At 42.6% G+C, this 13,214-nt stretch overlaps 1 long non-coding RNA gene across 1 annotated transcript; it reads right to left on the reverse strand.

The window, feature by feature from the left end:
• Positions 1-8,345: 8,345 nt before the first annotated feature.
• LOC311083331 lies at positions 8,346-9,276 on the reverse strand. Its single transcript, XR_014606273.1, has 2 exons — positions 9,117-9,276; positions 8,346-8,473 (listed from the first exon to the last, which is right to left on the reverse strand). It is a non-coding gene; the product is annotated as an uncharacterized lncRNA (long non-coding RNA).
• Between the last annotated feature and the right edge of the window lie 3,938 nt (positions 9,277-13,214).

Raw genomic sequence — 13,214 nt, forward strand, 5'->3', positions numbered from 1 at the left:
GAATCTCAAAAATCGCCTGTGACGTGACGCTATCTGTATTTGAAAATACGCGTCCCTTAGATCTATTGACACAAACCAGTCCCCTCGGCGAACATGCGCGAGGATTTTTCTGGTCGTGAGCATCCTGAACTGACGCTTCATAAGCGCTCTGTTCAGTTGCCGCAGATCTAGTATGGGTCTGAGACCCCCATCTTTCTTGGGTGCCAGGAAGTATCTGCTGTAAAGCCCCCCTTCGCTTTGAGCTTGAGATAAGGGTTCTATAGCCCCTTTGCTCAGTAGTTTCAGAATTTCGGCTCGAAGTAGATGTGCTACTTTCGATTATACCGTGGTCTCGACGCGCGCCGTGTGGCGGCGAGGGCGTCGGCGAAACTGTAACGAATAGCCTTCTTTTATGATGTTCAGCACCCATTTCGAAACCCCGGGAAGCTTTGCCCACGCGTCTGCACGGGTAGCTAGGGCCTGGGTGCGAAGCGCGCTTTGATCGGCTCGCGATACAGCGGCTTCGGTGAGCTGTGACATAAGCGTCGCGCTCATGACATCTGAGGCAGGGGGCGCGCTGATAACAGCGGGCAGTATGCCCACGCTCGACTCCTCTGTGGTGGTTAACCGAGAGGGGGAGGGCTGGGCGAGTTCCATTGGAACTGTCATGTCTGTGTGTGGACGTGGGCGCAGGGTAGCGGGCACGTTTACCACTTTCATAGCATCGCTCGCCTGAGCAGAGCGTCTGCATACTGGTTTCGTTTTCACAGAAACCGTGGGACATGCAGGAAGTAGCGTTTGTGGGCACTGGGTCGTGGGCACGTTTGCTACGTTTAATGCGCAATCGATCTGGGTCGATTTTATGTGCGCGAGCCCCGTGTGAGGGGCTGTGCTTGTGTGTAGGAATGGGCACTGAGTAGTGGGCATTTTTTCTACACATGAAACACCATCGGCCGTGGCTGGGACACCAGAAAATACACTCTTTAAGGGATTTATCTGGGTAGCCATAAAAACGGCTTTTGTGTGCAGGCAAGCGGGCAATGGAGCCGGCTTGTTGGCTGCTAAATACGCTGGACCAGTCACATTTCATGGAACTGGACGAGCGGCGAGCTTTGGTGGAAGTCCGGCCGCAGCGGGACTTGGACACCGTCGCTTTCCTAGGCGTGCTAGGACGACTTCGGGGCCTCAGGTTTCAACGCAATCTTCGGCCGCAGGCCACGCGGGGCGGGGCGGCGGCTGGAAGAGCGAGAGCGCGGTCTCGAGCTCTGGGTCTGGCGGCGTTGAGAAGAGGAGGCGGAGGCTTAGGCTTTGAGCTCTGGGCAGACGGTTTCACACGGCCTGCTGCAGAGCTAGAGCGCTTCGGGAGGAAGTGCTTCATGGCCTGGGTCGCTTTCTGTACCTCAGCGAACCTGTCGGTGAAACCGAGGTTCCGAAGAGGCCGGCAGGGGAAAGCGGCGCGTCGAGGAACACGGTGCGCTCCGACTCAGACATGTCCGAGAGCGTTAGCCAGAGATGTCTCTCAGACACGGTGAGCGAGGCCATGCTCCGTCCTATGGCCTGTGCCGCAGACTTGGTAGCGCGGAGAGCGAGGTCTATAGCGCTCCTCAGGTCTGGCACGCAGATTGCGTCAGGTCCTTTCTCGTCCAGCTTGCGGAGGAGATCAGCCTGGTAAATCTGGAGCGCGGCCATGGTGTGCAACGCTGACGCGGCCTGCCTGGCGGCGGAGAAAGCGCGGCGGAGCAGGGATGACGTCGTGCGGCAGGCTTTTGAGGGCAGCGCCATCTTAGCACGCCGTCCAGCGGAGGGCGGGCATAAGTGCACTGCAATAGCCTCTTCGACCGGCGGCAGGGAGTGGTATCCTCTGTTCTTGGCGTCGTCGAAAGTGGAGAACGCCAGAGAAACAGAAGAACGAGTCCTGGCCGAAAAAGGGGAGTTCCAAGATTTAGCGACTTCTTCGTGAAACTCAGGAAGAAAGGGCGCTGGCTTGGAAGCAGGCGAAGTGCGCTCCCCGGGCAGGAAGTAGCCGTCCAGTCGGTTGTGAGCGGGCTGCTCAGGCGTAACCCAATCGAGGCCGAGGCTCGCCGTGGCCTGAGTGAGAACGCGAATGAGCTCCGCCTCAATGCTCGCTCTCTTTCCCGTCGAAGCACGGGCAGGGGGCGCGAGATCCTCAGAGCTTGCCCAGGGCTCACTGCCTGATGCTAGGAGAGAGCAGGAATCCCCTTCTCGCAGTATCGCGTCAACCTCATCCGCGTCGTCGACAGAAGCGGCGGCAGACCGAGGCCGTTGTCCGTCAGGAAGCGAGACAGATGAAGCCGGTGAAGCGGGCAGGCGCACCGGCGAGCTTTGGCGGCTGGGAGAAGGTTCTGGGATTCGTTGAGCGCGGTGCTTTTTACGGCGCGGCACTACAGCAGGTGTGGGCGCAGTCTCGTTAAAGAATGCCAAGCGAGTCCTCAGAGTCGCTATGGGCAACAGCTCGCAGTGAGGGCAGCCGCCGTCAGCGAGCGCGAGAGCTGCGTGTTCTTCACCCAGGCAGGAAATGCAAACCACGTGGCGGTCCCCGTCGCTGAGTGTGGCTCTGCACGAGCCGCAGGAAGGCATCTTAAAAAAGACACGAGCTCTTTCAGTCAGTGTGTGTCGCGCCGGCGAGCACACACACAGTGCAGAGAAAAGGATATAGGCGCTGGATAGCGCAGCAGGAAGGCGATGAAGGCGGCGCGGCCAGCAGCTTCTTGACTCGTCCCGCTGAGATGCTTCTTCAACAGCGCGGCTTCTTCTCGGATCCAGCGATGTGAGTTGCTTCGCTGAAGGATTAAAAATCAGAGATATGAGCCCGCGAGCGACATTTATAGACCTAAGCCACGCCCGTTTCGGCGGGACGTGACGCAGAGGGCGCGAAGCGCCCTCATTGGGTATGACGTCACTCTAGGTCTCGCTCAATAGGCTCAAGCAGTTGCCAGCAGACCAGCCAATAGGCGCGCGAGCTGTCTCGCCTATGCCTGTATGCTGCAGCAACGCGTTTTACATTAATGCAAAATTAAGGATAATTTTTTGGCTTCAGTATTCTCGTGGAAAAGGATTTCCCCTAGCGTATTCTACGCAGTACGAGAGAATCTCTCGTAAGAGAACTGTGAGTATCAGGGACGATATTCGATTAAAAAAAAAATCTTTATCAAAATAAACTGAAAATAGTGCTACAAACTTTGCTAAAGTAATTGTTTTGTGATTAACTTAGACATTATTAAAACATATTATTTTAGCTAAAGTATTTGTATCAATACTGTGTGTCTTTTGCCTCATGCTGGTTTTACTCTGTGTGTCTGTGGGTAATACTTCCCACTAAGCAAAATGATGTCTGAAAGACGTCTTTTCAATGTCTTTGTTACAAAAATCGGACGTTGAAATGACGTCCACTGAGGAGCCAGAATGAAAGTTGTTATGACGTCTTTTTTTGACGTGTTCTGCACATCCGATATAGACGTTCATCGAACCTTCATACAAGTTTAAAAACTAGTTCAAATGTGGCCATTGTGGACATATTTCAACATCATTTATGGTCTCATTTAGACATAATTACTTTGACTATTGCTGTCAGATGATCTTAGTGAGAATTAACAGAGGTTTAGATGTTGATATTTGTTTAATTTGAAGTGTCACCATTGTGGCGATCAGTGTTTGCTTTAGTTGGGCTCTTGGTCCCCGTTACTTTTACTTTAACTTTTCTTTGACTGTTTAATCTTTGTGTTTGTAAAACACAATTGTTGTGGCAGAGAAAGCCAATAATAAGTAAGATCAGCTGTTTTCAGCTTATTCATGATAATGAAATCATCACAAAAAAATGTATCTAATGTTGTCAGATGCTTTGGCATTCATAACCACCAACCTTGTGGAACTGCATTATTGGTGCCAAAAACATTAAAATGATCACTTATTTGAAAGTGTATAAAAAGCATGTGCATATGATGTTTTGAGCAAGTGTATCATGTAATCACACAGACATCAAGATTTTGGATATGAATCACAACAACGGTGACAATCAAAACAAAAAAGCTTGGGAATTAAGGATGAGTTTTGTACTATGAAAGCTACCCATCATGCATTGCAGCATGAAGCTTTTTTTTTAAATTGTCACCATTGTTGTGAATCATATGCAAAATCTTGATGTCTGTGTGTGACTATATGATACATTTGCTCAAAACATCATGTGCACATGCTTTTTATACACCTTCAAATAAGTGATCATTTCAATGCTTTTGGCACCAATAATGCAGTTCCACATGGTTGGTGGTTATTAATGCTAAATATAAACGCAAAACTTTAAACACAATATTAAAGGCCCATTTTGTGATGATTATCAACATTGAGCTGATAACACCTCATACTTTTTCTAGGCTTTCTCTGCCACAACAATTGTGTTACACAAACACACTTTTACAGCAGCCAAAGAAAAGTTAAAGTAAAAGGAACGGGGACCAAGAGCCCAACTAAAGCAAACACTGATCACCACAATGGTGACACTTCAAATTAAACAAATATCAACATCTAAACCTCTGTTAATTCTCACTAAGATCATCTAACAGCAATAGTCAAAGTAAATGAGACCATAAATTATGTTGAAATATGTCCACAATGGCCACATCTGAACTAGTTTTTAACCTTGTACGAAGGTTCGATGAACGTCTATATCGGACGTGCAGAACACGTCAAAAAAAGACGTCATAACAACTTTCATTCTGGCTTCCAGTGGACGTCATTTCAACGTCCGATTTTTGTAACAAAGACATTGAAAAGACATCTTTCGGACATCATTTTGCTTAGTGGGTTATAATTTTATTTTGTCATCATTAGTTCGTTTTTATAAGGAGGTAAATGGTACTTATACACCTGGGTTGCCATGACAGTAAAATTATTTTGCATTCTTTTGGCAGTGAATGATTTAGGCAGGCATTTTGAGAGCTTTTGGGCTGGAAATCGTCATCGACCTGATCTGGCAACACTGCAGCCAAAAAGTAAAGGAAAGGTAAACCGCTGCAGCAGAGCGTGGAGCATCTGTTATCCGTGAGTAACGAATTTAAAGTATGTCTACTTGTCACGCAATGCTATATTATGACCTCATTCTATAGTGCTTGGTTTTCAAGTCACTGCTGACATCGTGATTTTTGGATCACACGTCACTTAAGGTGTGGTTATGAGTACATCAGATGACCACCAGCTACATATGAAGGACTTGAAATAAAGGAGAATCAAATTAAACTGGTAGGAAACCAATCAATTAATTTGCAAATTTATTTTAGACAGTCAGCACAATGACATACCCAACACAGCAAAACATGACACTCATATTCAATCATCACAGGTTAAGACAGTAAAACACCTCAATGGACATCAAGACAAAAAGGGAAAAATAAAACAAAACACAAACAATGAATAAGGAAAAGAAAAAGAAAAAAACAAAGCTACTAAACCATAATTTAAATAAGGATGCAGCAATGGTATTTTGCCACTGGCAATCTCTACTCAATTTATGAACTTACAGACAGTCACAACCAATCTTATACACTCCTCAAAAAAAAAAAATTGGTAAAGAGAAGAACTGTCAGAGCAAACCCATCAACTTATGGAATTTACAACTCAGTTTCGCTTTCACAAATTTTTTTATATGCTCTCAAGCAACCAAGAAAGAGTACGACTGATTGCGTGTGTGTGTGAGGGGGGTGCGTCAAGCTTGTACCCGGTGGCAAGTAGAGGTAACTGCAGCCTGGAGCAATGGGCGTGCCACGAGGTCGGAAAGGAATGGGGCGTGCCAGGAGGAACGGGGCGTGCCGTGAGGTCTTTACAATTGACCCTTCGCTAAGCCACGCCCGAAACCCGCCACAGGCCAATCGTGGCTTAGCAACCGTAAATAGGCGCGGGAGGTCTGGCAAGCTTTCGAGCGAGGGAAACATGCCGAAGCGTTGTGCGTATGGATTGTGCAAATCTGATACCCGGTATCCTAAAAGTTTGGACAGGGGGTGGTGGATTTTGTTCCCTTCCCGAAACCTAAAACCCAAGGGGAGAAATGTCGGGCGTCATCTTCATTTATATAGCGCTTTTATCAATGTAGATTGTTCCAAAGCAGCTTTACATAATAGGAAATTAAAAGTAAAGTGTTTTGGCTTTATAGCAGCTCTAGAATAAAGTTATTGTCCAGCTCGTGGATCAAGCAGTGTGATTAAAGGCAAGACGGAGGCTCACTGACATAATTTAACGTTACTTAAAAATATATTTCAGCATTTTGTTAATCGACGGCCAAACTAGTAACGTTACCCCAATCCGATCGCGGCTCTCCCGGTGTTAGTTCTCTAGTAAAAGTAAAAGGTAGTTAGTAAAAGGAGGGAACATCACGAGGCTTGCCGGAGATCTCCAAGGAAAAGGTTGGTATGCAAACTTAATCAGTTCATAACAGTAAGTTAGTCCGACGTGTGAGCATGTAGCCTGGCGCGCTAAAAATACAAGCGGGAGAATGTTATCATTGCAAAGTGGTCAGGCTAATGTCGTGTGTTTATTCCACAATACATATGGATAAGCTGTTTGTTTTATAAATATTAGAATATTTTCAAATTTCAGTTACCCTGCTGGGCATGCACACAGCTGTTCCTCACATTTGTGTGTTTCCCATTTGAATGGTCAGCGTACGAGGCGGCTGCTGCTTGCGCTTGGACCTAAAGCTTTAACTACAATTTTGATGAAATTATTCTCTAATCGTTTGCATATTATGTCGTGGATATAGCCCTCGAATGCATACTGCAGTATTGCACTCTCATATTTTCACCTGTTCGGCAAAAAATGACTAATTATCTCCTTAGGAATGTCTGAAACCAGTGCATTCATACTGTAATAGACGTGCCAGATTCAAAAGCTTGACAGGCGTAGCAACAGTAACTAAGGAGGGCGGGGCTTAGCGAAGGGTCAATTGGACGCGAAAGCTTCCTGATCCGCATAAAAGCGAGCCATATACTTAATCACTTTTGGCCAACAAACAATTATACAAGACCAAATACATTTCTTTCACTGTGAAAATAGCAATAATGATATTGAGAATACATTCTCAAATTTAGGGCGCGGGTTACATGACGTCATCACCATCGCGACTTTTTTTAAATCATTAAAAAACAAATTAAATTATTATTTTAAAGATAAAAATGTCTCCTGACATTATTAAAGTCATACTAGTTTTGTACGTTCATTTTAAAGTACATACAAACTAATAGTAATGTTATTTTTATAATAATGGTACAGCAAATGTTTTTGCTGTATAAAGGCATACATAGGCTATATACGTGTTTGATCAAACACTCACCATATAATTATAAAATGAAGTAAAAACGGTTTAATAAACTTCTTTTAAGTGACATTAATCAGTTAAGCAAAACAAACACCATTTTATCCAAAAACATTTATTCAGTTGTCATTTTTACAATTAATTCTTTTGAAACGTCAATTGAATTTGCCATCAAAGGCTTGTGTTCTAAGTCAAAACTCATTCCTTCACTGATTCATACTATAGTAGCAACTGTCCGCACAAATGAACAGTCTAAAAACTCAAATGGTGTCTTAAGAATAAAAAATTAAAAATGAAATTCTATGGCGTCATTTGAACCTTTCATATAAACAAAGTTAATAAATTTCAGAAGTTTTAAAGCTGTTGAGATAATTGAAAAACTTTTGTCCAGAAATTTGCATGTCAGGTTGGCACAACTGCAAACATGGTTATTTTATTATGGTAATTACAGTATACATGATATAATTCATCGTTCAGAGGAGCCTTAATGATGAGTGAAAAGAGTTGTAGATCTCTCTAATACTGGTAAAAACTGCTTTCAAGTATGGGTAGGTTGGTACACTTTCCATATCAGTTGAATTTAAACACTTAGAAATGTTTACAACTGAAAATTGTTTAAATTTCAAAAAGTCAGAGTTAATGACTCAAAAATATAAATAAAACAAATAAAATAAATAAAAACTAATAAAACATCAGTTTTGAAAAGATTTTGAGATTTTTTAAAAAACTATTTGAAGGTTTATTTGTCAATTACACACACACACACATATATATACACATTATATACATTATATATATATATGTAGCATTGATTTAGCACAATGGGATTTTATAAATGTCTAATAATGTCTATAAATGTCTCATAAACTGCACGTCAAGCATGTTGTCTGTCATTTCCTCTATGTTGTTCTTGTAGTGTCCGACACAGATGAGTAAATATGCTCGAGTCAGCAGGAGCAGTCTAAATAGAAGAACTTAAGATTTTATGCTATATTGTGCACTAATCATACTTGGGTGCATCTGAACTTTTTCACAAAGACCAACACTGGGAAGTTTAATGTTTATTAAAAATAAGGAGCAAGGAAAGTCTTGTAAAATCCAAGGAGCTGAAACTGAAGGTGAAGGTACAGCGTCAGTGCAGGGAGTCTTCAGGATCCACTGAATCCCTTTCTGCTTCTTGTGTTGAAAGAGATAAAGGAGACAAAAACGGGACAAATTATAGTAACATATATTACATGTTGTGGTATTTAGTATTATTTCCCATTTAGTCTAGTGTGATTTGTTTTTGTAAATGACTTGCTGCTTTTAAGCATTGTTTTTAATCTCACTAATAAACTTCCATTTCCCTTTTCCATCAATCCAAAAATCAGCTGAGCTGAAACATAATATAGACAGGTAGCTTACAGAAACACAGTGCCTAAAAAACTCCACCCATACGTTTTTGTTACTCAAATATGCAATCTAAAAATGATTTTTTTTGTTATTGCACATTTAATGAGAAATGAAATGGATAACTTACTCATTTTATCACTTCCCTATCACACTCCCCAATTTTATATTTGACACCTGTTTAGAAGCCTTTACCTCTTATTACACAACAAAGGATAAAAATGCATTAATAGAACGGTTTTAACCATTAATAGGCTGTTCGTGGTTTGTTATGCACTACTAACTTTATCCAGTGACCTTTCTTTTATCTGATAACGTCCCCTAAAACTACTAATTTAGAGAGCAATAGTAAACTAGCATGCTTTAATACACAAGTTAATTTGATTCAGATGTACTGATAATATACAATCTTATTCTTTAAACGTCTTACCTTTTAAAAGTGCATCACAAACGGTCTGTTCTACCGCGCTGCTGCTGCTTTCGGAAAATATTGAGAGGCTCCACAAGCCGCCATTGCTGTGTCGCAACTTCTCTCTATGGCTCTGACTCTGTCCAGGAGGAAACTCCTTTGACCAATGAGAAACCTCCTGCCACGCCCCTACCTCCTGCCACGCCCCTACCTCTTGCCACGCCCATTGCTCCAAGCTGCAGCTACCCGTCTCCCCGGTGGCGCTGGTCTTCGTTTGGAGTATCAGGTAAGTAACAGGAGCTTCATTTGCAGCAAGGTCCAGGAAAACAGTTGATGAGGAATAATTCCACGGCACACACCTCTACCAGCAGCCGAAATAGAGAGCCTCCGCCAGCGCTTCACATCTGCACTCTCGTTCACACCGACACGGCATCCAAACCCAGGTAAGCATAAGCCACACCTCCTGGACACTGCACGCTTCCTTCACTCGTCTCTCCCAAGCAGACACTTTTCTCACACCGAAGCACGCAACTTCTCACACCTTCGTCTAACAGGCAGCACACATCTCCGTAGCAACAAGACTTCTCGTGTCACCAGTTCACTTCCGCCATGCTCAACAAAACAATTCCCCTCGTTAAATGGTTCGTCACAAATGATCAGCGTCTTCTAATTGGTCAACAGTGGAATACAAAAAATAATCAAGTGGCTACCGGATTCCGTTCTGCCACACTATGGAAGAATTACGTTATCCTATGGAAAGATAAACTGTTGTTTCTCTGAAACTAATAAGGTGACCTTATAATGCATCAAACAAATAAATTAAAGATTATTTGTTATTAACCATCATCATATATATTACCTCTAATGTAAATTAGAAAATGCCAAGGTCAAAGAGCACAATGGATATCAGAGAAGGATGTCTATGAAGTAAATGTCTCAAATTAATAGAACACTAAATAAATGTAATATGTATGCCTATATAGCTGCTGTGCATGAGCTGATAATTGAAACGCAGAGTGGATTGTGTGTGCAGCGGCACAGACCGGGAGCTTGTGGAGGGCACATCCCTTTTTCACAGACACAGCTGGAAAGTTTATAGTTTGGCTAAATCGGATATTTAAGTAAAATACGATTTAGTTTATGCAAGTAACTGTTACGTGATTTATGTATAACGAGTAGTTCCTATATTATTACAGGACGTTTACAGGACAAGAAGTTTACTGTGTGCAAACTAGACATGTGACGGTATAAAATGTTCATGTTGTGATAATTGCTGAAGCTTTTATTCAATATACAGTGTAACAGTGGCACACCCCAACAAGAGGAATGGCACCAGGTAGAATTAGGTCTACCAAAAACATAATAATTTAAACCAGGATAACTAATAAGCCACCAGTTACACAAAAACAAATGTAAATTCATGGAACTCATTCACAAAAAAACATTTCGCACACACAAAAAAAATATTCAGTGTAAATATCCATGTATATTGTTCTCTTAACTAAACATAAAAAAACAGCAAATTACAGTTTTCACACACAATAAAGTTTTGGTACGATAAACAAATCAACAAAGCCTTAGATGTAGTTTGTGTTGTGTACTGGTGTTGATTAATAGTTCTTGATTTCAAAACTCTGTTTCTAAACAAAATATCAATGCAAAATATAACCATCTAACCTGGGGTAAGATATCACACTGATTAAAGGAACACTCCGACTTTTTGGGACTTTAGCTTATTCACAGTATCCCCCAGAGTTAGATAAGTCCATACATACCTTTTTCATTTCTGTGCGTTCTGTAAGTGTTATTTGACGCACCCACCGCTAGCCTAGCTTAGCACAAAGACTGGATGTAAATGGATAAGGTTAGCATACTAATCCCAATAAGTGACAAAATAATGCAAACATTTTCCTATTTACATGTTGTGATCTGTATAGTCACAGCGTGTACAAATAACAAGGCTATATGAGACAGAGACCATTTTTAATCGTATAAATACTGGGAACTATATTCTCACTAGGCGTAGGAGCACACAGCTACTTGGGCAGAGTGGCTACTTGGGCGGAGTGATTAGCGCAGCACACGAGACGCCCTGTTGATGGTTCCGTAAACAAAACAAACGTGACTAACTAGCTAGCAGCGAACGTGACTCGTGATCATGGCTGACTTTGAGAAATTGTCAGAGGAATTTTACTGTGTATCAAACCAAGATCCAGAACCATATAGTTTTGAGCCAGAATACACAGACGAGGAGTTACAAACTTTGGAAGCTGTTCATTAGCAAGTTGAATGTTACAGTCCTGAGAGTTACAGTTAGCGGCGCTCATTTGTTATTGAGCGATACAGTGTGTTCATGACAACACAATAATAACAATAAAGGGGATACACGGAGCCCCTATTCACGTAATAGTGTCACTACTAAGGTTGCATTACATTAGCATGGCACTGTTACTGTCATGGCTCGAAGGAAAAGTCAAGGATTCAATAGCAAGTGAATACTGGTGTTTATTAACACAATAGTAAGAGGTAGTGCAGGTTGAGATATCAGGCAACAGTAGAATAACAGGCTCGGCAACGCAGGACTCAGTGGGCAGGCAGTAACGGACGAACCGCAGACGATCCTCAGAACAGGCAGACGAATCTCAGAACAGGAACACAGGAAATCGCATCAGATCCTCAGAACTGGCAGGCGAGTCTCAGAACAGGAATACAGAAACTGGAGCAGGGGAGAGAAGACTGTGAGCCGAGCCTGAACCTCCACAACCATCTGACAAAGACAAGACGAGGTGACAAACAATATATAGGACATCCTCATTCAAAACAGCTGGCGCGGATCAGCTCATCAGCGATAACGAGCCGTGCTGATGAGCCGCGCCCATTCATACAACACGCACACACATAGCAAGGGCGAGTCAATGAATCCATGAACCGTGACAGTTACAGTATGGCTAATGTTAGTCATCTCAAAACATAACGGAACACTTACCGCAGCAACAGATGATCCAATTTGTCCTGTCTTTATTCGCCTTATTCACCTGGCGGCCATTTTGAAAACTCGAACGCCGTTGAGGGGTACACAAACCCGGAAGTTTGACTCCGACGCATACGATCTTCCAGTGTGGACCACCAATCTTTCCTGTCTGCCCGAATTAACGATACAAAATGGTTTGTTCCTAATGTAATTTCTTATGTTCTGACCTGTTCCGGTTCCTTTTCCATACTTCTATGTACATGGTTACCTTTACAAACCTAGACCAGTGTGCCTATCAATGTTTTTTTTTAATGTTTTATGATATTCTGGTATATTAAATTATAAAGTTATGAAGGACATCATCCATGTGTAATACAATTGTACTTTATTCTTTAGATAGGTACACATCCAGTAGCTTATACTGTACATACACACACATACATGTAAAACAATCAAATCACTCACATGTAAAAGTAAAGAGCATGAGAAGTGATTATAAGGTCTGACAGGGACTGATCCTGTGATACACTGACCATGATAAGGTGCTATGGTAACAATACAAGTTCACATATTTGTATAGATTCATGAAGAAGAACAATAATGATGGTTAAGGCTTTGTACAGATTCGTAAAGATGAACACTTTCTATTCAAGGTTTGAATATGTGGATATTAAGATTTCAGTTGTAGAGATTTACATAACAATGCTAGATATTTGAATAAAAATTACAATTTTAAAAGAGAGGACCTTAGATAAAGAGCTCCCGCACACTATCGTTACTTGCAATTAAAATAAATATTTATTATCAACATTTCGTTCACACACTTTATCAGGAAATTTAACGATAGTGTGCGGGAGCTCTTTATCTACTGATACAACCTACTTAATTGAAGTGCATCGGGGAACACAGCAGTGAGGCGCCATTGCACTGAGAACTCGCGTTGTAAGAACTCCCGGAAGTGGTAAGTGTACCCCTCAGGCTCGGTGGAACGTTCGAGGTGAATAAGGCGAATTATCGATGGGATGGCTGTATCCTTTAGCACACGTTTCTCTCTGCTCCTCACCACAGGGCGTTTCGTGTGCTGCGCTAATCACTCCGCCCAAGTAGCCACTCTGCCCAAGTAGCTGTGTGCTCCTACGCCTAGTGAG

This window comes from Abramis brama (genome assembly GCF_963993115.1).
Source record: "Abramis brama genome assembly, chromosome: 1".
Lineage (NCBI taxonomy): Eukaryota > Metazoa > Chordata > Actinopteri > Cypriniformes > Leuciscidae > Abramis > Abramis brama.